Here is a 6,000-nt window from a genome sequence, read left to right on the forward strand (position 1 = left end):
ATTTGATTATATCATGCCATCAGCAAATTATCTTTTAATTTTAAAAAAGAAAATTAAGTTAATAAAAACTCAAATTGAAGTTCTTGAGAATCGGTTAAAAGATCCAGAAATAAATCATGTTCATAAACAGTGGTTTGTTTATCCACATTTGGATAGATCTAAATTAACCTTAAAGGCATACAAGAAGCAGGGTTCACAACTCGCTGCTTAAAGCTGAAGATTTGAAGATCAATTTATATACAGATATATCTCATTCTTCAATAAATTTAATTTCTTTATAATGAATTTCGAGAAGTTATAATTTCTTTGTTGCTGATTATACTAAAAAAATGAGTAATTTCTACACTTTAATAGATAACAAAAGATTTAATATAATCCTCTTTGTTTGTATGAATTGTTTACATATAATGTATTGATCAAATATCTTTCCATAATAGTTCATGGAGTTTTTTCTCACTGGGTATCTATAAGGATAATAAGATCTCGATTATGTTCCTCTATATATAGAGTTGAATCACCACTATCTTCTTTAGAAATATTGACATATGATGTCTGAGAATCATTAATTTTTTTTCTTTTGCTTGTTTTTGTTTTAAAAATTCATGAAAATTAATTGTATAATAGATCATCTTGATTTAATAAATTACTAGTTTATGAGCTAGAAATGTTATGGGCTATGAGCATATGTTTTCTATGTTGAGCTATAATATTAGAGAATCTTTCGCTTTCTCCTCTTCCTCTATAAGACGAATAGTCTCCACAACCTTTTTGAATCATTTATATAAATATTCACGAATTAAGAAATTTGATAAGTGATTATCTTCATCTTTCTTATAAGTAATTTCAAAATCAAAAGAGTCAAAAGAGTCTGACATCTAGCAAATATTTGTTTAGAGATATCATGTATAAAATCTTTTTGAAACATAAACTTTGCAGATTTATAATCAGTTTTTATAATAAATTTTTTATTTTATAGATCATCTTGAAATTTTAATACACATTTAACAATGACAGGAATTTCTTTAATTATCGCTAAATAATTTTTCTGGGCATTATTCCATTTTCCAGATTAAAACCTTATAAGATATTCTTGTTTTGTTAAATGATCAAATTGTTTTAAAATTCCTCCTATCTTTTCAAAAAGATATAATAACAAGTCAAAAATAGGGGAAAACAGAGTCCAAGAAGTTCAACTAGGTACAAAAATTAAGTTTGTCAACAATTGGAAAACTTAGATATCTGGAAAGATGGAGAGAAGTTGAAATAGTATTTGACATTACAAGACAAAAGAAATCAATTTCTTTGTAATACTGTATACTATTTGGAACAACCTATGATAGGAACTTACCAAAGAATGATCAATATTGAAGAATTGAAAGTTCACATAAAAGAAATCACAAGAAAAGAACCAGATCAATTGGTTCTTGGGCTAGAGTTTCTTGAGAAACACGAACCTTGGAAACGACTGGAAAATAAAATGGAATTCATGACAAATGATAGAATATGGAAAATCCAATGACCACAAGTCCGTTCTCGATACATCCTGGTATGGATGTTATACGAACAATATAAAGTCAAATATTTTTCTACCTATATTGATTCAGAGGCAAGAATTTGTATAATAAAAAGATGAGTTTTTCCAAAAAAAATTTGGAAAAAGAATTTCCTCATATTGTTGGACTAGATTTATCTAAACGAATCTTAATATTATATAAACGGATTAAGATGACATAAATATTATTCGAATGTGCTGGACAAACACCTTAGTACAAAGTAAAAACACCACCGATTTATTTCCATGATACATGAGCTAACATTCTGTTAGGAAACAATTTCCTAAAAATGTTTAAGTCCATACACAAGAAAATGAGACTAGAAGATTAGTGTTCACAATACCGTGTGACCTTAAAATCATAGTCTAAAGACTAAGTGAGGCATTTTACAAAAAAATGTCAATCTATTTTTGCAGCAAATGTGGCGGTGAAAGAAACTTCTGAACCAAAAACGGTTTGGAGAAACAATGCTCCATTTCAGAGCAGATAAGGACATCCGACAAGAAGAAATTAAATTCCTCAAGATAGCTATACACCACTAGAATGAGGTAGAGTTTGAATCGAAAACATCTCTGTAACATATCAAGAAAATGATCAAAGAAAATTACAATGTAGATTTTTTGGTATGGTGGGATAAAAATCCATTCAAATCCAATCTTAAAATCAAGGAAGACAAAGAGTGTGAATTTTTCAGATGCAAGCCTCTCCCGATGAACAATTGATTAAAAGGATATGCAGATTATCATAAAAGAACGTTTGCACCATGGACTAATCAAACTAGGAATATCACCGTATAGCAGTCGTTTTCTGTAAGAAATTATGGTGAGATAAAAAAACACATTGGTTATTTAATTATAAAGAAATTAATAAAATCTTGGAGTTTGATAGGTATTTTATACTTTGTAGAGAACATTTGATTAATTGCATGCATAATGCCAAACTATTTTCTAAATTTGATTGTAAGAAATCCAGATGGAATAAGAAAGTAAGAAATTCCCTGCTTTCTCCACACACAAGGTCACTATATTTGGGAAGTCTTACCGATGAGATTTACTAATTCACCCCAATTATTTCAAAAAACAATGGATAATATATTTGAAGATTATTTTAAATTCATGTTTGTCTATATTGATGATGTTTTAATAGCATCTAAAAATATGGAAGAGCATATCAAACACGTATAGATTTTATCTAAAGTTTGTAAGAAAGAATGACTGGTTTCATCTGAAAAGAAATCAGTTATTGCTAAAAGGAAGATTGAATCCTTTGGAATAGAATTCGATGGGTCCAGAATTATTTTGCAGGAACACATTGTAAAAAATATGCAAAATTTTCCAAACATACTAAAAGAAAATAAACAAGTTAAAGTTTTTTAAGATTTGTTAATTTTGCTGCGATATTTATTAATAACCTAGCAAAACATAGAAAAATGTTTAGTCCATTATTGAAAAATATGTAAAATTTATATGAACAGAAGAACACACAAAAAGACTTAGCCAACTAAAGGAAATTTGTAAAAAAACTTCCAAAAATGGTTATCCTCAAGATGAAGATGATATGATATTATGCACAGATTCCAGTGATCATTGTTGGAAGCAGTTTTTATCAAAACTCACAACAGAAGGAGAATAACCATGCATGTATTGCAGTGGTATATTCTTAGAAGCGGAAGTCATACGATTATATATCAACGAAAATGAATTTAATGCAGTAAAAAAAAGTTTTTGAAAAATAACAATTATTTTTTCTGACAAAGAAATTTACTTATAAAGGTTGATAACACTCATTGAAACCTTTCTTGAAAAATAAAATAGAATTTAAACCAGAGAAGGCTAGATTATCAATGTTGTCAGCTTTATGTCAAAATTATATTTTTGATATTGTGATTTCTAAATCTCATTAAAATATTCTTGCCGATTTCTTAACAAGATATAGATAGTGGTGATATCGATGTCATTATAAAAATGTAGATGTATTTGAGGGAACACCTTGAAATGCTTCAAAATGAGTTTAACAAGTTTGCCATAAATTCAGAAGTTGCGGGTAGACTACAACAAGCCAATAAGAGAATTGTTTCTATTCAAATTACAAGATGTTTACACGCTTATACTCAGCTATGATCTGTAATGCAAAGGCCTATCCTCCAAGGCATTGAGAAGTCATTGGTTTCACAAATGGAGAGTTTTCGAGTACATGAGTCTATACATATAGCAAGGGATTCAAATACCCGTAGCACAAGTGTTAAATCGAGATCATCTCCAGATGAGTTGGACAAAACAAAAATTGAGACTCCAGATCCTTATCTTGAGTCTTCAAGTCAACCCTCCAACTCAGATATTGAAGATAGAGAGATTAACCTTATATATATTACACACAAGGGTAAACTAAGGTTGGTAGTAATGAATTTACAGTTTCTCTATTTCAGATATAACAACAGAACTTGAAGAAATTGAAAACAATAGTAGATATTAACCAGTCACAATTCGGATTGATGTATCAGAAAAATATCATAAGGTATAGATGAAACCAAATTCAAATCCAAAGGAGTTTAATGCATTGTATGAATTCAGCGCTCTTGCGTCATTTTATACTATACCACTCAACTTCCTATAAATTTCAGGATTATTTAAGTGGATTCATGAAGTTGTTCATGAAACATGAATGATACCCCCATAAGGATCCGCGTCATGAATGACCCGGGTTATTAGTTGGATAGCCCATATTAGAGCCAATATACCGGGTACTTTCCTCACTAGCTGGGCATTTCTCCTCTTCCCGGGTAATCAATAGCCTGGGCCTTCATACAAGCACCCGGGCCACCTCGAGAATTGCACCACACTCGAGTGTGATTGATACATACTGTCTAATCTATCAGAGCAACATGGGTTTGGAGTGTTCTAAAAGTCATCAGAAGCTATAGTATGGGCAGCCGACTTGCCATACTTAGTAGGTGACATTGGAAACGAGGTACCTACCCCATTTTCTACTATAAATAACAAGTATTAATGTCATTTACAGATTCTGAATCTTTAAACTCTTAAGCACTCACATATATTCTCACATATATTCGCTTGTGTTCATCTTCAACCTGCTGACTTAAGCATCGGAGTGGTTACATCGGAAACTCCTCCGGCGCCCATTCACGAGTTACTTTCTTGTTTGCAGGTGTTATCGAAGCCATTATCTTCACTCAACTTGCTAAACACTAAATTATTGATTTGATCCAGTGGAGCTCCTTACCCGGCTCATCCATTTCACTAAGATCACATCATTGCCGCCGTCTGTGAGAAAACTTGAGACTGAGGTGTTGATATGGCTCCAACTAGAAGAACTAACCAGGACAATTCCTGGGCTCTTGGAGATGGTGCACATACTTTAGGACAAGGTGGTGTTTCTCCCACATGACCCAATCTTATTACCATGTCCCCGGAGGAGTTGGCTATAATTGTATCCGAAGGAGTGCAAAAGGCTATGGCCCAAAGAGACCCCTCTCATCATGTTACCATTTCGGGGAGGGAGCAGAAGCAGGAGCAGGATCAAGGAAGGAGGGAGGAGGAGGAAGTGAGAGAGGAGGATGGGGAGTCTATTACCGGGTCCAAATCCCCAACTGTGGCGGAAGATTAGTTGGAGTTGAGGCAGAAAATGAAGGTCTTGGAGGGACAGTTGGAAAGCCTGGGTACTTCTCAGGCAATTGCCAAAGGATGCCCATTTGCTGAAATCATTGTCCGGGAACCTCTTCTTGGGAACTTCAAATCTGCCAAAGTGAAAGATTACGATGGCAATGCAGACCCCGAGGAGCACCTGGCCAGGTTCGAAAATATGGTCATGTTACACTGATCGAATAAAGTGTAAGGTGTTCCTGACAACGTTGGTGGATTCTGATCAAAGGTGGTTCGAGGGATTGGCTCCTAAAAGTATGTATTCTTTCAAAGAATTCCAGAAGGTATTTTAACACCATTTCAGCAGCAGCAAGAAGTACAAGAAGACTGCATTTAGTCTTTTTGAAGTCAAGAAAAGCCCAGAGGAAAGTTTGAGGGCTTATATCAGAAGGTTCAACAAGGTGACCCTGGATGTTCCTACCTATGCCACCGAAACAAATACGACTGCATTCACCCAAGGCTTGAGGGAGGGTGAGTTCTTTTGATCATTAACCAAGAAGGTGCCCGGAGATTTTGAAGACCTATTGTCCCGGGCAGAAAAGTATATCAACATGGAGGAAGCCCAGAAGCAGAAAAGAGAAGCGAGGATGAAGGAAAGGGGAGACCGGGTGGTAATGTCGAGGCCCGTATTTCGTATTTGAAAATTTGCGGAATAATTTAAAATTTTTCTTTTTAAATAAATAACATGCCTCATTCATAAATAAACTGATAAAAGATTTAATATTTAAAGTATCAGCGGAAGTAAATAATGTTTTCAAAACCACAACTTAAAATAATTCTTCAAAGTA

Source organism: Primulina eburnea, chromosome 14, assembly GCF_022965805.1.
Source record: "Primulina eburnea isolate SZY01 chromosome 14, ASM2296580v1, whole genome shotgun sequence".
Taxonomy (NCBI): domain Eukaryota; kingdom Viridiplantae; phylum Streptophyta; class Magnoliopsida; order Lamiales; family Gesneriaceae; genus Primulina; species Primulina eburnea.